Source organism: Mchenga conophoros, linkage group LG22 (assembly GCF_057382185.1).
Source record: "Mchenga conophoros isolate Kocher_MC1m ecotype Shallow Benthic linkage group LG22, M_conophoros_male_GT1.1, whole genome shotgun sequence".
NCBI lineage: Eukaryota > Metazoa > Chordata > Actinopteri > Cichliformes > Cichlidae > Mchenga > Mchenga conophoros.
Genome location: NC_140546.1, coordinates 176,337 through 198,599, shown reverse-complemented (window position 1 = coordinate 198,599; position 22,263 = coordinate 176,337). Strand labels below are relative to the sequence as shown.

The 22,263-nt window shown below is 41.3% G+C and overlaps 1 pseudogene; it reads left to right on the top strand.

Annotated features, from left to right (window-relative positions):
- Positions 1-8,298: 8,298 nt before the first annotated feature.
- On the top strand, positions 8,299-10,451 carry LOC146548416 (Ig kappa-b4 chain C region pseudogene; annotated as a pseudogene).
- The last annotated feature ends 11,812 nt before the right edge of the window (positions 10,452-22,263 follow it).

The following is a 22,263-nucleotide window of genomic DNA, read 5'->3' as shown; positions in this document are numbered from 1 at the left end:
TCATTGTAGTGTTGATGCATGTGTGTTCTAAGGTGCATTTAAAACCCAGGAGGGCATGGAGCTACCTGCCAGAGAGCAGCAGGTAAGCGCATAGCCCCTCCTGCTAGCCCTCGATGTCTACGTGTATTTAAAATTGAGAGGTGGGCAACGACACCAGGGGTGAGGTGTACACCCTGATGGTAACTTGGACTCCGTGTATCGTGCCCACCCCCAAGATCCTATATGTATGTGTAATGAGAGTGTGAGTAATGTGAATGTCTAAGTTGTGAGATAAAATTGAGGCAGAGGCAGCCAGAAGGGGACAGAGGGGGGGGATAGCCTCCTCTGCACCCTGGTGACATACCCCTACTCCAAGGCCCTGCATGTGTGGGTGGTTGTGGTGGAGCGGGAAGAGGGAGGCAGCTGGAGATGGGGAGGGAAGGTAGGGAGGGGCAGGTGACCCCTCCCTGGGGCCAGCTCCCCCGCTGACCCCAGTAGGCACCCCCATACTCCGCGACCCGCCAGGGAAAGGGGGCCCAGGCCCATCCAGACCGCGGCCCAGTGCAGCAGCGCCTCCCGGCCCCACAGAGCCCGGGACAGTCCACCCAACCCCACCACAGAGAAAACTGCGCCCACCCCCCCACCACTCATCTTCCAGACTACATGAGACAATAGACGCCCAGGCTGAGATCTTCCTCCACCTCTCCTGTATCTCCCCCTCCTGCAGAGAGTTCCTGAGGAGAGGAAAGCTCCTGCAAGATGTGTCAATCTCCCCCACCGGTTGAAGAGCCCCCCAGGTGGCTCGACACACCGGCGGCACCCTGCTCCAGGGCTGGGCCCCCATGCACCCACCCGCCCACAACCCTGGCAACACACCTACCAGGACCCAAGCCCCCAAGGCCCGGCAAGGGCCCCAGCCTAGAGACGGAGCGCCACCAGAACCTCACGCCCATCCCGGACCCACCTAGGGGCAGCCAGGCTACCAGGTCAGTAACCCACGTCCGTCAGCACAGACCCTCCCCTAGCCCCGCTGCACGAAGCCGCGAGGAAACAGTCACCTGAGAGCCAACAGAGCCCCCAACCGGACATGACCGCTACCCCGGGTTGAGCCCCCCAAGGAAGATGCCTCCGGGGAACCCCCTGACGCCCTAAGCCTGTCCCTACCCCCACACCAATCACAACATTGAAGGCAGGACCAGACTATGACCCCCCACTAGGTGATGGAGCCGATCAAAGGAGCCCAGAGCAATTGATCTGATGTGGTGGCAGAGGCTGTATCAAAACTAATGTAATCTAATAGATAATTTCTATATTGGTTAGAATTAAGATTGTTTTTATTTTTCCAGTTCATGAGGACTGTTTTCTTGGCTATGCATAGGGCAGTGAAAGCCCAACAAACACACTAAGGGGGAAGTTGGAATGTTACATTTCAGACACTTCGATAAGTCTTCACATATCTCGCGCCAAAACTTCTGCACTGGTGGACAGAACCAAAGAGCGTGAATGTAATTGTCTGGTGTATTGCTTTGACAGTGTGAGCAGTTGTTGGAAGATGTAAAGCCCATCTTGAACATCCGATGACCTGTATAGTGCACTCTATGTAGTATTTTGTATTGTATTAATTGCAGACTGGGATTTTTAATCAATTTAAAGGTTTTTAAGCAAATCTGAGACCAGAAGTTTTGGTCTAAACTGACTGATAAATCCGCTTCCCACTTTGCAATAGGAAGTGATATTGATTCATCTGTTTTAGAAAGCATTCTGTAAATTTTGGAAAGTAATTTGGGGGTTTTAAGAGTAAGAAATTGAACCACACTTGGTGGTGTTTGTAGTTCAACTTGACCCGGTTTGAATTTCTTTTTTACTATGGATTTAATTTGTTGATATTCTAAAAATCTTTTCCTGTTGATCCCATATTGTGTAACTAGTCTGTCAAATGGGATAAATTCTGTTCCTTCTAATATATGTTCTAAATATTTGATTCCTTTACCACTCCAATCTGAAAAGTTTATCATATATCATCAGCAGAGCGTCTGTGCACCGTAACTTTGTTCTGTATACCTGTTAATGGATTAACTTGTTCATCACAGCACTGAGCAAATAATAATCAAGACAATACCATACTTGTATCTATACTGAATTGTGCTGTATTAAGTTGTTTTCTGGGAATGTTTAAAAACTTACAAGATATTCAAAATGTTTATTTATCAAGCGTATTAGTGGCACTGCATACAAACATTTTGAAATCATAAAATATAAGCTTTTTAAATAAAAACTTTTCTTTTATAATGTAATGTTTTTATAATATAAGCTTTTTTCTGACATTATCAAACAAAGATTAATAAAAATAAAATGAAAGGAGTTGTTACATTTACTCTTAAAAGTTTTTTTTTATCAACAATGATATTTACACTGTTTTTTACTCTTTTAAGCCAAGTTGATGAGATTTTTCAGTTCTCTATATTTCAATATTTTCAAGCTGAGTTCAAAGGTCATAGCTAAGCTTTTTTCAATACACGGCCCAGCTTTCTTTATCATCATTTTTCAAGCAAGAGGAGATTCTCTAGACTTTCTTCCACTTTTCCTTACTACGCAAAAAATGATGGTAGTTGTTTAAGAGATAACAGCGAGTATCTGTCAGTGTGTGTGTGTGTGTGTGTGTGTGTGTGTGTGTGTCCTCAGTGAACTGTATCAGTCTCTGCAGTATCTTCCAGCTGCAGCAGTCACTTCACTTTCTGTTCAGTCTGACTGAGGGAGGTTTTTGTACGACTGTTTTTCACTGTGTGAACACATGCTGACTGTTGATAACATGAAAACTCTGACAGTAATAAACTGCTGCATCTTCAGCCTGGACTCCACTGATGGTCAGAGTGAAGTCAGAGTTTGATCCACTGCCTGTAAAACGATCTGGAATCCCTGATTCTCGATTGCTAGTGTAGTAAATGAGACGTTTAGGAACTCCTCCATCTTTCTGTTGGTACCAGGCTAAATAGTAGGTGCCATAAACATTCTGACTGGTCGTACACTTGATGCTCACAGATCCTCCCACAGCAGAGCTCACTGCTCCAGGCTGAGTCACTGTGATCTGTCCTCTGGACTCTGAGGACACAGAGACAAAAACATAAAGCAGCTTCATGGTTTTGTGGGCTTCATTTCAGAGGGACAGATGTTGATAGAGGAGAGGAGTTTGATTCTCTGGACTTTACCTGTGAAGCAGCAGCAGAGGAGAGTCCAGATGAGGACGCAGATCAAAGTCATGTTTTTGATGAGGAGGATTTCTGTGGCTTCTGTTGTGATGAAGGACAGCTGTCAGTCATCCAGTGTTCAACTCTCAGGACTATAAACTCTCCCAGAGCACTGGAGCATGGTGCTGCTGATGCAAAGTGCCTCTCTATGGAAATCATCTGACTCCAGCAGGACTTGTTTAAAAAAAGTTTTTCACAGCATATTTAGCATGTGACACACATGAACCCTGTAGAATTTATAGACAGTTAACAAATGCTCTTTGAGCGCAAAATCTCCAACAATAATATGTTATATTTGCTTCAGTTGTTGGCTGTTGGGTGAGATAAAAAACATCCAAACTTTATTTTGTTGTTTTTCCTGATATCACAGGGAGGCTGACAGAAATTTACGTCTAAATTTGTGTTTGAAATTTTTACCTACTTGCTGTTGATAAACCAGTTCCTTCAATGATTTTTCTTTACATGATCTTCACAATAAGTTGTGGATAAACTAAATTTTACATGAATAAAAATTCTTCTGCATCATCTTCCTTGGTTTCAGATTAAGGTTAATTGTATAGTAAATATCTCTGTTTATGCAGAAAATTGTTTTAGTGAGTTGTGTTTGTAAACGAATTTTGGCCAACAAGGGCTTCCCCTCAGACTGGAGTCTGTCCTGGATCGTTGACGGCCGCAGATGCAGCGGCATTGATTGTGAAGTGAGCAGGAGCCCCGGGGTGCAGCAGACAGTCATGAGCTGATTCACTGGGGACATGACGTTGTGTTGTTGTTGTTGTTGTTGTTGTTTAAACTTTGCTACAGCTCTCAGTCTGCAGACTTTTTCAATCTCAGTCTCTTTATTCTTCATCTGTTTGTTGCCTGTTTTATGAACTTGTCTCAAGATTTTACAACAATAAAGATTTTTCAACAGAACATGTCCTGTTATTTCTGCTGTTTGTTATATATGTATATAAATACATTAACATGGATTTCAAAATAAAAAAAACATTTAACACATTTTATTAAACAACAGTTTTGATCTGGTTACAAACATACTGATTAATTAAAATAAATAAACTAGTTAAAAAAAAAGAAAAAAAGACATATAATGGATAAATCAACAGGCTAATTAGATTTACTGTGTTAACACACAGTAAATCGTGTTTGTTTGTAAATAACTTGTATTCCTATGTATTATCTTGATAACAATGATAATGTTTGTAAATAAAAATATTATATTTATTAATCATTAATTTTCTCCCTTCATTTTTCACAGCTTATTAAAACTGATTATTTCAACATTTTAATGAATGAAGCAAATATTTTGTGTTGTCAAAAAGGTCGTACCAGTATTGAGATACAACTAATAAACAGCATCAAAGTAAACAATGAAGTAATGTTGCAATTTGTACATTTTCAGACTGAATACAAACTACTTTCTGACTTTAATGAATATTTTTGATATCAGTATTAGCATTATTGCTATTTGATTGGGGATCAGCCATCTGAAAAGTGTTTGGAGACTCATTGTTTTTACAAGACTTTAAATATTTTTGACTTTATCAAAAAGAAAAAAAGAAAAACACTAAAATTTATTTATTAGAAAACAAAAAGTCCTGGTTTAAATTGATATGATTATGAGATTTGGATATCATTGCATTTTGTGAAAGTTGCCTGAAAAGCTGTGTGTGTGTGTGTGTGTGTGTGTGTGTGTGTGTGTGTGTGTCCTCAGTGAACTGTATCAGTCTCTGCAGTATCTTCCAGCTGCAGCAGTCACTTCAGTTTCTGTTCAGTCTGACTGAGGGAGGTTTTTGTACGACTGTTTTTCACTGTGTGCGCAGTTCCCAGTATCTGCTATCAAATGCACCCATACAGTAATAAACTGCTGCATCTTCAGCTTGAATCTGACTGATGGTCAGAGTGAAATCTTTGTTTGATCCACTGCCTGTAAAACGAGCTGGAATCCCTGATTGTCGAGTGGTAGCAGTATAAATGAGCAGTTTGGGAACTCCTCCATCTTTCTGTTGGTACCAGGATAAATAGCTGTTGCCATAAACATCCTGACTGGTCGTACACTTGATGCTCACAGATCCTCCCACAGCAGAGCTCACTGCTCCAGGCTGAGTCACTGGGACCTGAGGTTTGGACTCTGAGGACACAGAGACAAAAACATAAAGCAGCTTCATGGTTTTGTGGGCTTCATTTCAGAGGGACAGATGTTGATAGAGGAGAGGAGTTTGATTCTCTGGACTTTACCTGTGAAGCAGCAGCAGAGGAGAGTCCAGATGAGGACGCAGATCAAAGTCATGTTTTTGATGAGGAGGATTTCTGTGGCTTCTGTTGTGATGAAGGACAGCTGTCAGTCATCCAGTGTTCAACTCTCAGGACTATAAACTCTCCCAGAGCACTGGAGCATGGTGCTGCTGATGCAAAGTGCCTCTCTATGGAAATCATCTGACCAAGTTTAGAGGCACAATGTGACAAAGTAAAGGTCTGGACTTCACTACATGTTTTTACAACATTCTGTACGCCACGCAGATCCTGATGCGTTCTGAAGAACTACTAACTGATTATATTTGAAATAAGTTCATTTAACAGTTGCTCTTTGCTAAGATGTAGAGAAGTAAGAAATTCATATTTTTTCTGAATTCCTTCGTTCATGTTTGTAGTATTAAATATTTCATGGAAAGCATTTAGTCAGTGACTTTATGATGGTGTACAGTGGTGGGTCACACTTACATTTGTACAGTTACATTGAATCAAGTAACTTTTTGGAGTAAATTCTACTTGCTGGTGAAGATCATGTGACCTAACTGAAAGCTTCACAGTGGGAATACAATAGACTTTGTGGAGAAAGTGTTTTCTAAACCACTTGTGCCACTGTGCTGGTATTTGGAAAGAATGTAATACCACATATTATTTGTATGAATGCAGTTATACTCACTGTATGTAAAGTACTATTGAGTGAGACATGCTGTTTGACTTATTGGAAACACATTTTTTAGTTAAGCATAACATTTTATTGGTTTTGTTTGCGATGTTGTTGATTATTAAAGTTTCTGATGACAATGTCAATTTTAAAATGTTGCTATAGGAGACCATTAAGATGGCTGTGATCCAAAATTAAATATGGTTCAAACATCATGATACAACATGATTTCCTCCAATACCATCCACCTCCAACATATATTACAGTTTCTGTCAGTTTGCTGCAGTTTCAAATCAGTGATGCTTTTCCCCAATCAAATTAGCCTTTCTCATTGTTTTTATACACACATACACACTGCTGTTGTTTCTACACTAATAAAGGGATTTGTTACTTTGTTGATCCACTTGAATCTCACAACTCTTCGAAACAGTTTTGTCAGACAGAACTCCAGATCTGTCACTTTGCTGAATACTGTCCAACACTGCATTAGTGTTTCCACTCAAATGACTTCAAAGCAGTGAAATTGCTCTTCAATTATAATCACATATGGACACATGTTCTCAGAAGACGTTTAAGTTGAAACATTTGGAAATGCATAATCTCAGTCTTGTGTCACACGTCCATGCCATGGCACTGCTACTGTAATTACACAGAAACATATACTATATGCACTCACAGACCACTTTATTAGGTACACCTCGCTAGTACCGGGCTGGACCCCCTTTTGCCTTCTGAGCTGCCTGAATGCTTTGTAGCATAGATTCAACAAGTATAACATATAGTTGCTGCAGATTTGCCAGCTGGGCACCCCTTTCAAGCACATCCCAAAAATGCTGTCTTTAACTGAGATCTGGTGACTGTGGAGGCCATTGGAGCACCGTGTTTTTGTTTTTTTGTTCTTACAAGTTTGGTCAGCTCATGTGAATTATAACCTCAGTTTCCTGTTCTTAGGTGACAGGCCCTGCAGTGCAGTCTTCTACTGCTGTAGCCCATCTGCTTCAAGGTCGCATGTTGTGCTTGCAGACATGCTCTTCTGCGTCTTGTTTGTATCGAGTGGTTGATTGAGTTACTGTTGCCGTCCTATAAACGCAAAACTTTCAGGCCGTTCTCCTCTGGCCTTTGACATCAACATTTTTCAGACCGTTCCCATCAACCCTACAAATGGCTGTGTAAAGAAATCCCAGCAGATCAGCCTGTCTGGCATCAACAACCATGACACTTTTAATTATCTTTCTTAATGATGTTTGAATTAATCCTCAGCAGGCTGTGTCCAACATGTCTACATGTGTAAATGCTATGAGCTGCTGATATGTGATTGGCTGATATTTGGATTAACAAGCAGTTTAACAGGTGTACTTAATAACCTAATAAACACATGCAGTATGACTTTACTGGACTATACAGTAGTTGGTGCTGTGGTCTCAGATTGTATACATTTTCTTTTCCTGACACATGACACAATAATAATGAGTATTATTTTGCTTTTGCAAAAAAACATCAGATTTGATTTTTGTTTCTGAAAACAGTTTTAAACTTCTCATTAGCTGTCACAGTCCAGGTGAGCTGCTGGTAAATTTCCACCATGTTCTCCTGTGTCTGCCCCTGGGCAGAGCCGTCATCTCCTCACATGGAGCCAACCTGGAGCAACCTACTCAAGATATTCAAGACCAGCGTTGCCGTCTCTTCACTGCTAGTTTGCCAACTTACCCACAGTAGTAACAGGCTACCATGCTTCGTGCTCCTTTGCCCAAGTCTATGTACTTACCTCGTTCTTCATGTGCTACAGCTCTCCTCTTTAAAATTCAAGCACACCTGGAGAAGTCTGTGAACCCACTACCCCCTTTTCCTCTCTTCCTCTTGATCACCACGCCACCTTAGGCCACCACGCTACGTTTTCTTGTCAGGAATCCCACGTCAAGTATAACTCTGTGTTTTTGTGCCAAATAAAGATTTGTGTGAAGCAAACTCAACCGTCTCCACATGTGGTCCAGCACTTGAGTCCAGTTTCGTACAGGCCTTTGGCCCCTTGTGACATTAGGCCTACGTTTTTTGCAGTACTCTTTCCAAAGTAGGTGAGGTTTTGAGAAAAATAACAAAACAAAAAAAAACCTGTTTTGATGTCTTAAAACGACGGTGAAAGTGTTTTATGAAGTGTCTTTTGCATAGATGAGTCTGTGTGGTGAAAAAGGCCTTACATATTTGGAGAGCTGCATTAAGAGTGGTGAGAATGACGTTCCTGATGTAAGACTTTCACCAAAGCAACTGAGAAAAGCAGTGATGGAGAAACATTTACTGGAGTTCATTTAAGTGTTCATGAATAAATGTCAGTGAAGTCGTTTGAAAACGTGTGTGTGTGTGTGAAACATGTCAAAAGTAAACCAAAGCAACACATGGTGATAAAACCCGAATTGAATGGTAATGTTTACCAGTTAGAAGCCTTCACAGTGAGAACAGCACAGAGCACAATCTTCTCTACCTGGAAGGAATTTTCAAAACTTCCTAAAACACCATTATTTGTAGACAGAATTCAAAATAGAAATAAAAACTCATTAAATAAACCCTGTATGTGTAGGCAGCGTCTTAACAATGACATGTTCCTTCAGAAATTAAAAAAAATTATAGAAAAAAATGCTGGTACACTTTCCAGAACTTAATATTTTTGTGAAATTCAAAACATAACTACATGAATCTGAAGTGTTTTTGAAGCATTTTAGGCTGAGAATTAGTTTCAGTGTTTAGAGTTGTGAAAAAATAAGTGCCAGGTTTCAAGAGATGTTTTCACATGTGAAAGCTGTAAAATCTACATTTTGAAATCAGATTCTTTAAATATTGTTGTAATGGGCTTTATTTGTTTTAATTACACTATTATAATATTATTAAATGATACAAACAGTGAATGATTTTGTTGAGTTTGTTTGTCTCAGAGTCAGAGAGCCGTGTCTCTCTACAGTCAGAGGTTTTTGTACGGCGCCTCAATGAGTTTGTATCACTGTGGTACACGTTCGGTGGAGGAACCAGACTGGATGTTGGAAGTAAGTTAATTAAACTGTGTTTATTATGAAATATTGTATCATTTTATTTAATAATTATTTGTTAGACTGTTTAGATGAGACAAAAGTATTTTTTTTTAATTTAAAATAATTTAGTTTTTGATGTTTGTCCTTTTTACTGGACTAATTCAGATGAGCTCTGCGAGTTTCTCTTGTTTAATCTACATTTCTGTCACAGTAAAATGTAGACAAGAGTAAACTTCATCATCTTATGATTAGTTTGTAAATTTCCACCACATCAGCTGCTGTTTGGATGAGTCAAAGTTTGCTTTCTGATGTTTTTATCGTGTCAGATGTTTCAGATTTAGTTTGAAATCATGTGAGCTGTTCAATAACATTTCAAATCTACATGAATGAGTAGCTGCTCTGTGCTTGTGTCCACTAATGTCTTCAGTCGTCCATGATTTAGACTTCTAATCATTTTAAAGCTTCTGCTGTAAATGTTTCCACATCTGCTTCTTTTATTTCCAGTGTAGTTTGAACATATTTCAGCTCAAACTGTGTGATGATTCTCTCTGTGCTGATATGCATGAGAGGTTTCTTAAAGGGAAGTGAAACAATGTGTGAGTGAATGACTGGTGGAGCAGAAAAAACACCTGACAGAAACTTCTTAACGGAGAAATTCAAATTGTGGTTCGTGTCCTCTAAGCTGATTGGTGTTTCCTAGGTGATACCCTCCCCGCCCTGAAGGTGCTGGGTCCCTCCAGTGCAGAGCTGGAGCAGGGGAAGGCCACGCTCATGTGTGTGGCCAACAAGGGCTTCCCCTCAGACTGGAGTCTGTCCTGGAAGACGAGCGACAGCAGTGGCAGCAGCAGCATCAGAGGGGAGGAGAGCAGGACTCCTGGAGTGCTGCAGAATGACGGCCTCTACAGCTGGAGCAGCACCCTGACGCTCACTGCAGACCAGTGGGGGAAGGTGGGCTCTGTGACCTGTGAGGCCACCCAGGGCTCCCAGACTCAGATCTCAGAGATACTGAGGAGAGACCAGTGTTCCCAGTCCTGATGTCAATCACTGAGTCTTTGATGTTGATTTTCTTCTGTCTCTTTGTTTCTTTGTGTTTGCAGATTTAAAAAATAAACTCATCAAACAGTCATATTTTCATCTCATAATGACAACAATCATAGCAACAATCTCCTCTAGTTTCATCCTTTTGTGTCTGTTGTAAAGCTGATATTTCAAACTCTTAAAAGAATAAAAACGTACCGAGAAAACATGTTCTTTGACTCTGTGAGTTTAATAAATGCACATTAAAAAATTAAGATTTTGTAATATTTGTAAAACAGACCAAAATAAAAATGTAAACAGACACATCAAGTGTAATGTGCAGTGAAAATGGTTAAATATATTTTTTAATCCACATATTAAATATTTCTCTATAAGATGTTGAGGTCATGTCAACCATAGATTATCTGTGTGCTCTTCATAATTTCTAGTCTCAAAGCTGTTTTATGATCTACATTTTAATCTGATCTAAAACCTAATAAGTAAAATTAAAGAGCAGGGTGTCATCTGTATGATTAAACAGAGATCATTAAAAAAAGTATAATTGAAGATTTATTAAATTTTGATTAATGAACTATTTGGCAGTGAAACTCTGATGAAGCACCAAAGCAGAGAAGAGTCTAGAAGCTGGTGGTGGCAGAGGTGAAGCAGGTGGAGACTTAGCTGAGGATCTCTAATTGTCAGGATGAGGTGGAGATCAGGAGTCTGAGAGTTAAAGCACACAAAACAGAGGCTGAGTAACTCACAGAAGGCAGCGAGACAATAACTGGACTCACATAATGACGACAGAATTGAGCTTGAAGTGGACATGATGTTAAGAACAGACTAACAGAACAAACACAGGAATGCAGGCAGATGAGAGACTACAGGTCTGCTTTAATCAACTTATATAGAAGTTAATCTCTTCTAGTGTTCACAGCAAAATGAGAGAAACTCACTTCACTAAACCTCTTAACACAAGAAAAAGACCACGGTCTGTCAGGAGGACGCTTGCTGGTTTTACATCTGACAGAGACAGTCTGTCCTGGAACAAAAGACTGAGTCGGCACTTTTTCTCCCAGTTAATAATAAAGAATATCAGAGTTATTGAAGTTACAGCTTTCATGTTTCATGCTTCATGCACGACATTCACAGTGTTGGTTTTTGCCCAGTTTAGGTATTTGTGTCTTAGTCCTGTTTTTCCTTTGCTTTGTATTTTTCATGCAGTCTCAATGAACGCCTCGCTTTCTGGTAAATTCCATCCTGTTTCCACGTGTCTGATTTTGGGTCCTCTCACTCTCCGCTCCACACAATCTGCTGCTGCAGATCGTGACATTATTGGAATTATTCATTCTTTTTGTTAAAGTCTTTATTAGTTTCACTATTTGACTTGTCCAGGGTGTACCCTGCCTCTGACCTTAAGACAGCTGGAATAGGATGGGATGCATGTATAGTTTCATTATTATCATTATTGTCAGATCATCAGCATGTGATAATGTGGATATAATAACAAAATAGTAAAATGCCTTCTTATTTTGCATTTATTTATTACAGTTTTTTCATTTTTGATTTCAGACAACCAAACTGTACGATTAAGAAGAAAGCTGTGTTTCTTTACACTCAGAGGTTTTAGCTCAATCATGATGATACAAACGCTTTTCTTTCAGGATCCAGACTGGATGTCTGGAAATAAATCAATTTTAAATGAGTATTTTAAACAATACTTTGTCCTTCTGCTTTTGTTTTAGCATGCTAAGTATGTAAAGAAAAGTCCTGTTTAGAAGCGGACATGTCACAGTGCTGGATCTGTGACCCAGTGTTTTGTCTGTGTTGTTAATTTATATTCTTTGATTACTTTTATTCATGGTTTTGGTTATCTTTTTTTCTTAAGTTCTTAGTGATCCTAGTTCTCCCTCCCTCAGTGTCCATCTCAAGCCTGTGTATAAGCTCTTGTCTCCATGTTTATTGTTCCCTCTGTTGCACAGGCAGTCATGTCTCCATGTCTCAGTGTCTAGTGTCTGTCTCTGTTTTTGTTCCCCCAGTCACAGTGTCTTTTCTGCATCTACATATTCGTCATGCTTCCTGTTTTCTTCTGATAGTCCTTGTCCTGTGTTCAGTTTTCAGTTTTGCTTCCCCTTGGTCTCCTTATGTGTGATCATTTCCATCTGTGCTCTCCTCCTGTGTGTCATTCCCTTGTGTGTTTCCTTTGCCTGTTGTCGTGTTGTCCAACAATGTGTCACCAACTGCTGCACCTGTAAGAAAAAACAAAGGGAACAAAAACATACAGCACCTGGAACACAAAGATATGAAAATGCACAGATACATAAATTAACAATCTTTTTGTGGTGTGTGTCATTGTCACAAAAGGTAGACAATAATGAGGGCAGGGAGGTGCAATAATGCCCTCCTGGGTGTCAGAGGCAGTGTCACGGTCTGGCTGGCAGACCGTGGGGATGAGGAAAGTAGGACCCAAAACGCAGGACTCTGCGATGCCACAGTGCACTTTATTTACAGTGAATAGACAGGTAAGTCCAACAATTAACTCAGAGATGTAATTTGCCAATGGTGCTCATCCCTTGCTCCCAGTGCGTCCCGTGCTGTAGCTCGCTTAGTTTGTGTGCTCCCCAACTCGCTTCTTCGCCCGACTTTCCTGGAGGAAGAAGGAAAAACCACAATAAGCCACACACGCTAGCCGACTATACCGGTCAAGAGTAATAATCCCACGTCGACTGTCGCCGCGAGTCCAGGTTAAATACCTCTTCCTAGCTGGGAGGGATGATCACCACCAGCTGGTCAGGTAATCAGCTGCAACAGCAAAGAGGGACTCCCGATGACGACAGTCGCCCGGACACGCCTCTTCCACGACGCATGCTTCCGTCAACAGCCCCGAGGACGGGGGGGAGAGAGAGAGAGAAGCAGACACATACATACAAACGTGGACAGAACAGTAGACGACAGACCCCAAATAATAGTCGTAATAATAATAATAATAACAACAATAATAATAACCACTGCTCACGGACCCCTGAGTAACCTCCAGAGCCGGGTCCGTGACAGTCAGACAGCGATAGATCCAGGAGATCCAGGAGATCCAGGAGGCCACAGCAGGAGAACGAGGAAGGCCCCAGATGGGGCACCCAGAGGGTGAGAGTCTCAGAGAACCAGAGGCAACAGGCATCAGTCGGATGTCCTAGCACGAGCCGAGAACAGTGCCCAAGGACCACCTGGCACGACTTTGAAAAGTGGAATGAGAGGCAGAGTCTTCAGCTCAGAGAAGATCAGCTTCCAAGTTGAAGTCATGAATCACAATCACACACAAATCTGTGTTTATTGATACCAAATACAGTTACAATGCATTCATTGTATACTCTGATTACATTGTATAAAGAGTGAAATGCATGTTTATTACTGCTTCTATTAATAGTGTTGTTATGAGTGGTTATGATGCTGTTTAAGGTAAATCTGGAGGAAATCCATCAGTCTCTGCAGCAGTCAGCTCAGCTCTTATTCAGTCTGAGGTAAAATAATATTAAAATGTGTAAACACATCTGTGCTGAGATAACTCTGAACTCTAAACTTATTTGTTCTCTATCATGTAGGAACATCTGTGAGCAGTAAAGTGGTTTTTCTGTAGCTCCTTATTTATTCATGTTGCTTTAAAATTTAAGACTTAAGATTCAAACTAATAAAATCATTTAAAGATTTCAAAGTTATGCTCTGATAAAGCAATTAACAAAGTGGAGTCTAAGCAATGATGGGAAAGAGGAAACGAATGCTGGATTCAAAAGTTTACTATTTAAATTTCTACAGCAGCTAATTAATAAATACTTAATTTATCTACTGATGTTTTCTGTGTGTTCAAAGTATTTGGTGGTCTTTTAATTTACAGCAATACACTCAATGTTAATGCTGTGTGTGTGTGTGTGTGTGTGTGTGTGTGTGTGTGTGTGTGTGTGTGTGTGTGTGTGTGTGTGTGTGTCCTCAGTGAACTGTATCAGTCTCTGCAGTATCTTCCAGCTGCAGCAGTCACTTCAGTTTCTGTTCAGTCTGACTGAGGGAGGTTTTTGTACGACTGTTTTTCACTGTGTGAACACCCACTGACTGTTAGGATAGTGAAAACTCTGACAGTAATAAACTGCTGCATCTCCAGCCTGGACTCCACTGATGGTCAGAGTGAAGTCAGAGTTTGATCCACTGCCTGTAAAACGATCTGGAATCCCTGATTGTCGAGTGCTAGCACGATAAATGAGCAGTTTAGGAACTCCTCCATTTTTTTGTTGATACCAGGCTAAACGCTGATAGTTGCTATAAACATAAACATCCTGACTGGTCGTACACTTGATGCTCACAGTTGCTCCCACAGCAGAGCTCACTGCTCCAGGCTGAGTCACTGTGATCTGTCCTCTGGACTCTGAGGACACAGAGACAAAAACATAAAGCAGCTTCATGGTTTTGTGGGCTTCATTTCAGAGGGACAGATGTTGATAGAGGAGAGGAGTTTGATTCTCTGGACTTTACCTGTGAAGCAGCAGCAGAGGAGAGTCCAGATGAGGACGCAGATCAAAGTCATGTTTTTGATGAGGAGGATTTCTGTGGCTTCTGTTGTGATGAAGGACAGCTGTCAGTCATCCAGTGTTCAACTCTCAGGACTATAAACTCTCCCAGAGCACTGGAGCATGGTGCTGCTGATGCAAAGTGCCTCTCTATGGAAATCATCTGACTGAAAACAAAAACTTGAAATGTTTATATGTAACATACAGTTAATGCTAAAACTCACCAAATGTAACATTTTCAGTTTTTTGTAGTTCACAGCTGTCATTTCAGAAAATAAAATTAGGTGATGATATCAAAGAAAGTACATTCGCCTTCAGTTGTAATTCTTTACATGGTAGGACACACACACAAAAAAGATTTTCACATTGTTAGAAAATTATTTAAATACAATCTCTGATGAACAACACCACAACATATTAAACGATATCACCTTTTATTAAAGAAGAATTGAGGTGTAATGGAGACACATTGTGTGGAAACTACACTCATAATCAACTAAAAACCCAGAATAATTTGAAGTAATAGCTTTCTGTACGACTTTAGCATTTCTCACATCGTCAGTGGCACTGACATCTCTGATCTTTGTTTTTCTAATCACATGCCTGTCATGGCTGAACTTGCTTTTCTCAAAAATAATCAAGAGTCTTAACTGTAAAGCTGAGCTCAGACTAAATAATGCAGCTCCCCAACCAATCAGACAGATGTATAGGAGAGCTGAGAGAAGATGGATGAAAGAGAAACAGGCGTCATATGTTGTACTATGAGATTCTTAAATCTCAGGAGGCTGTCATCATGAAGCATTTTCCTGATGTTGTGTAACAGACCCCATATCTTATTTAGCAGTTTTAACGCTGTTGCTAATCCTCCTTGTGCTGCTCCTCTTGTAGAGTCTTAAGGAATGTGGGAGAATTTATTGAATATTTTGTTGACAGGATTGTCTGCAGTCTGTCTTTTGACAGTTTCAAGCAGGTGTTGCCTTCATTGTTGGCCAAAGCAGTTACCCACTTGAAACCTCATCTAAACAACAATTGGGACTGGGCCATGTTCAGCACTGTGTAGTATAACCTGTTCCTTTAACAACAGTCTATTAAAGTCTAAGAACTGTTGAGAAAGAAAGGGCTGGACTGCAGGTAGGCCAGTGCACCATCTGTACACTTTTACTATGAAGCCATGCTGTTTAATAGATGCCGTATGTGGTTTCGCTTGTTTAATTCAAATGTTTTTTTTCCATTGGTGTTCATGAGTTCAATAACAAAATGTCAGATTCTGTAACATATTGCAGTCTGATAACTCAGTCAGTGTAATGTGCAAGTGTCCATGTTTAACTCGTGTGTTTTAAAGGAGATCAGAGCTGCTATGAAATCACAACAGAAGGTCATTTTATGGAAGCAGAGCGTCTGTGCACCGTAACTTTGTTCTGTATACCTGTTAATGGATTAACTTGTTCATCACAGCACTGAGCAAATAATAATCAAGACAATACCATACTTGTATCTATACTGAATTGTGCTGTATTAAGTTGTTTTCTGGGAATGTTTAACAACTTACAAGATATTCAAAATGTTTATTTATCAAGAGTATTAGTGGCACTGCATACAAACATTTTGAAATCATAAAATATAAGCTTTTTAAATATAAACTTTTCTTTTATAATGTAATGTTTTTATAATATAAGCTTCTTTCTGACATTATAAAACAAAGATTAATAAAAATAAAATGAAAGGAGTTGCTACATTTACTCTTAAAAGTTGTTTTTTTTTTATCAACAATGATATTTACACTGTATTTTACTCTTTCAAGCCAAGATGATGAGATATTTCAGTTCTCTATATTTCAATATTTTCAAGCTGAGTTCAAAGGTCATAGCCAAGCTTTTTTCAATACACGGCCCAGCTTTCCCTATCATCATTTTGCAAGCAAGAGGAGATTCTCTAGACTTTCTTCAACTTTTCCTTACTACGCGAAAAATGATGGTAGTTGTTTAAGAGATAACAGCGAGTATCTGTCAGTGTGTGTGTGTGTGTGTGTGTGTGTGTGTGTGTGTGTGTGTGTGTGTGTGTGTGTGTGTGTGTGTGTGTGTCCTCAGTGAACTGTATCAGTCTCTGCAGTATCTTCCAGCTGCAGCAGTCACTTCAGTTTCTGTTCAGTCTGACTGAGGGAGGTTTTTGTACGACTGTTTTTCACTGTGTGAACACACGCTGACTGGTAGAGTGAAAACTCTGACAGTAATAAACTGCTGCATCTTCAGCCTGGACTCCACTGATGGTCAGAGTGAAGTCAGAGTTTGATCCACTGCCTGTAAAACGAGCTGGAATCCCTGATTGTCGAGTGCTAATATGGTAAATGAGCAGTTTAGGAACGTCTCCATCTTTCTGTTGGTACCAGGCTAAATAGTGATAGATGCTAGAAACATAAATATCCTGACTGGTCCTACACTTGATGCTCACAGATGCTCCCACAGCAGAGCTCACTGCTCCAGGCTGAGTCACTGTGATCTGTCCTCTGGACTCTGAGGACACAGAGACAAAAACATAAAGCAGCTTCATGGTTTTGTGGGCTTCATTTCAGAGGGACAGATGTTGATAGAGGAGAGGAGTTTGATTCTCTGGACTTTACCTGTGAAGCAGCAGCAGAGGAGAGTCCAGATGAGGACGCAGATCAAAGTCATGTTTTTGATGAGGAGGATTTCTGTGGCTTCTGTTGTGATGAAGGACAGCTGTCAGTCATCCAGTGTTCAACTCTCAGGACTATAAACTCTCCCAGAGCACTGGAGCATGGTGCTGCTGATGCAAAGTGCCTCTCTATGGAAATGAACTGACTGACTGACACAGTCAATGGATTTTTTGTTTTGTTTGTTTGTTTTTATGCTGTTGTTTTGCACAGTGTTTCATGTATGTAATTATGTGCATTAGAAATACAAAATATGCAGTTAATACCAAGTGCCTTTTTTTCTGTCACCTTATTTTTTTGAATCTGTTCATTTTATTCTTTCAGACAGTACTTCCATTCTGCATATCTCTAGATCCTTCCTCAGGTTATTTTGTACCAGGATGCCCTTCCTTAATTGGAAGTAAAGTATATGATTTTCAGGAGCGGGACCAAGGCTCTAAACATCCTCCCTCCGGTTCTTATATGTTCCCCCAGTTCTACAAGTTGTTTTGTTCTCTTTTATGTGTAAAGAAAGTTTGTTCTCAGCGAATACCTCATCCGCCAGCACATCAGACAAAGAACACCCAGCTCTTCTTCATCGTTGTTCCCTCCGGCAATCCAAGAAATTCAAACATACTCAATGTCATGGTGTCGCTTCCGAGAGACTGAAGCCCGACTGAAGCCCCGGAAAACTTTCTAGCAATTTTCTCGCCACCCAACATACGATCCGTCCAGTCATCTTCTCTCTGCTAAATCCAGTTATGAAGTAACTCCGGCCGCTTGCAACTGCCAGGAAATTCAGCGGGGTCGCCCACTAGCAGAACTCACAGCTCCACTCACGTTGCTCTGAAACAGGCCCACTGTCAGGGGCTGAGTGTGTGACCCAGCATTTTTAACACTTTATTTGTAGTTTATCAATTATTATACATAGCATTATTATTATTTTACAGATAACCACAAAACAACAATCCTTACAGATGATAAAGACAGATAATATCAAGACAGGAAAAGGGAAACAAACAAACAAAAAAAACCCAAAACAAAACACACACATACACAAAAATAAAATAAATTGTTTTTACAGAACTGTTCTAGGGCAAACAAAACATTCAAGGTTCCAGTTCCAGACCAGGTAGGTTGTTTATGTTGTATGTTAACAGAGGGTCCCATGTTGTGTTTGCCGATGGATCCGTTGAGAGTACATCTGACTTTTTCCAGTTTGACATTTTGCATAACATCCCTTATCCAGTGGTGGTGTGATGGAGCAGCAGTAGACTTCCATTTAAATAAAACCAGGCATCTCGCTAATAATGACAAAAAGGCAATGACCCTCTGTAAGAAGTCGCTACACCTGAGAAACAACCAAAAATTGCCACGAAGGGGAAGTCTGTTTGCATCTATCAGACGATGGGTCTATGTTCGGAAATATTTTAGCTAGTTTAGCTTTTGAAAAATGTAACCTGTGTAACACTCTGAATTGTATTAAGGAGTGTCTTAAACATATAGAAGGCGAATGGACGCTGGTAAGAGCCAAATCCCACTCTTCGTCAGACAGCTGGGCACCCAAATCATTCTCCCACTGTTCTCGAATGTATGAAATAGACAGATTACAACTATCCATAATATGAGAGTAGATAAATGATATTCTGCCTTTCTTCATCTCATTGACCCTTAGTATAGAATCCAAACAGGAAGTACGGGGGAGAGTAGGAAAATTAGCAACCTTTTTACGTATAAAATCTCTGATTTGCAAGTATCGCAAAAAATGGTTATTAGTCAGACCAAATTTCCTACATAGTTGTTCCAGTTGTGCCTGCTTGTGACCCTTTCAACCTGTAGCCACACAGGGATCTGATCATTCCAGTCCTTTAGCCATAGAGAGATGGTATTAAGATTCGCCCAATAATATGTGCGCAGGTTTGGCAGTGAGAGCCCACCTATATTTTTTGGTCTTTCCATAAATTCTTGTCTTATATGAGGCATTTTATTATTCTACATAAATGAAGAAACCATTCAATTGAATGACATGAAAAAAGACTGTGGTATGTAATCAAGTAATGCCTGAAATCATCTCTCTTGCTCTTGACAAAGGCGGTCGCACTTTTCTCCTCCTCTCCCTTAGCTTCCCTGCTTAGCCTCTTGTGTCCTTGTCTAGTCTCGTGTATTTTGTAGTACTTTTCCCTGGAACACTCTCTCACAGTCTGTTCTCTAAAACCTAAAAGAGGAATTATGGATTTGATCAACTGGTCCCTGAATGCAATTGACACCCCTTTCTCAACGAGAAGTCTGGGCTTGGGTGAGCCCGAGTGTCCTGGAGGTACTTTCCCTGCCGGATACATGATGGACGGGTGGCATAACTGGAGGGTCGTGTGCCTGGCGGGACTGTCGATCGAAGACGCTGAAGATATCTACCTATTCGGAACCATGATAACAGGGTTCTTGCTGATCGGAGCTGGCTTGGCCCTGACTTATCGAAGAATCAAGAAAGCGGAACCGGTTGTTCAAACCCCCACAAGGCTGCCCGCTGGGATTGAAACGATGGGACGAGGCGTGAGTTCTCAAAATGGGCTCATTGAGTGCAGCACAGATAAAATCTTGGAGAAGCTTACGGCTGCCGTGAATACTCAGAATAAGACCTCTGTGCGCAAACTGGATCACATCTTGGAGAAGCTCACTGCGGTCGTGAGTTCTCAGAATCGGCTCTTTGAGCACAAGAATGACAACATCACGGAGCGTAAGGTTGATAACATCATGGAGAAGCTCGCGGCTCTCCAACGGGAGATTGAGAGACCAGTCTTGGACTGTTAGAACAGCTTTGAAATTCATATGAGTTGTTGGCACTAAAGTAAAAACCACCATCACTTCATGTGGATACCCCTTCAGCGCCAGCTGCAAGGCCGGAGCTGAACAAAACACTCTGATAACGACTGTGTTTAGACTGTTCTTCCCATTCCATGCAAGGCCACCTGGGTTGGCTGGAAGACTGTTTACTTAGCCTGGCAGGGCGAAGGACACTGTCTCAGCTCAGTGTCTCAGTCTCGATCGGTGCCTATGCATTCTCAATATGTGCTGGCTGATGTCGGGGCAGCATGAGTACGAGCAATTTTTTTTTGAGGTTTTTTTTGCCAATGCCCATGATGCCGCCCTGGGTAACCACCCGTGTCGCCCGTATCAAAAAACGCTATTGGATGAAAGGAATTTTTCTATGGATGAGTATAGCCACTCCTCAGCCTTTACAATTAAATTGCGAATGAAACATTTGGCCCACCCATTCTTTGTGAATTTTAGACTGATCACAATTCCTGAGGTGGTTTTCCTGTAGGAAGGCAATAGCAACCCCAAGATGTTGTAAATGAGAAAGGACCCTTTTTCTCTTTATTGCCTGGTTCATACCCTTCACATTCCAACGTATAGTTTTTACTATACGGAAAACCATTACCTCAATCACCAGTCTCTGCAGGATGCGAGCCAGGTCGTTCGTCATCAATAGCGATATTATTATTAATGTAGGTCAGCACCTCTGCAGGGTCGGTAAGCCTCACGCATTTCCCGTTGTGTGTGAACTGCAGAGTGGTTGGGTAGAAGAGACCGAACATGTCCTTTGCAGTATGGAGCTTCCTTTTGGACTCGGAGAAGGCTGCGCGTTGTTTGTTGACTTCTGGGCTGTAGTCAGGAAATATGTGGAATCTCGATCTGTTGAATAGGAGCGGGCCCTTCTGTCTGGCAAGATGTAGGATCAGCTCTCTGGTTTGGAAGTGGTGGAGTCTGACAATGAACGGACGTGATCTGTTGTCGCCATCTGCTGGTCTAGGAGCCAAACTCCTGTGGGCTCTATCCACTGATGGTGGCCTCTCGAAGTTGTTGTCCCCAAGCACATTAAGAAGTAGTTTGGTGATGAATTCCGTTGGTCGTGGGCTCTCCGCATTCTCTGGTATCCCCACAATGCTAATTTCGGCCATCTGGTGTAGTTTTCCAAGTACGACACCTTCTCTCTTAAAGCCTCATTCTCTTTAGCTAGCGAGGATTGGGAGGTCTCCATGCTGTTTAGTCTCTTGTCGAACTCATTCATTCCTTCTTCTATGGCGGTAATTCGTTGGCCGTACCCACTCAGGATTGAATGTAGAGAAGCGATGGCGAGTCGATAGAGGCTTGTACCGCCGTAACTTCATTTGCTAGTGCGTCCATGCTGTTAGCGTTAGCGTCTGTTTCTGTACTGGCCGAGGAGTTTGAATTGCCCCGCGCTGTGGCTTTCCCACCCTGTTGTTGCTGTTGTTTGTTGTTTTCCACTCATAGGATAATTAAGTCACCTACTAAATGGTGTGGAGAGATGGTCTCTCACTAAGAGAACCAAGGTTACACCATAACCGTACGATCTGTCCTCTGGACTTTGAGGATACAGAGACAAAAACAGAGACAGGTGCTATGACTGAAAACTCCACCTCAGCTCTTAGTGGTGAGACTGTTCCATCTGTTGTTTCAGTTCAATAAAATGACCTTCAAGTAAAATGGTAAATGGCCTTTATTTGTATAGCGCTTTACTAGTCCCTAAGGACCCCAAAGCGCTTTACACAACCAGTCATCCACACAGTGGTGATGGCAGCTACATTGTAGCCACAGTAGCTGCCATCGACTGGGGAGCACTGACAGAGGCGAGGCTGCCGGACACTGGCGCCATCGGGCCGTCTGACCACCAGTAAGCAACGGGTGTCTTGCCCAAGGACACAACAACCGAGACTGTCCAAGCCGGGGCTCGAACCGGCAACCTTCCGATTACAAGGCGAACTCCCAACTCTTGAGCCACGATAACCCCACAGTAGTTAACTGACTTTTGAGCAGAAACTGTAGAAGCTGTGGAAGTTTCATGAAAGTTTTTGTTTTTCATTCAGATCTTTAAATT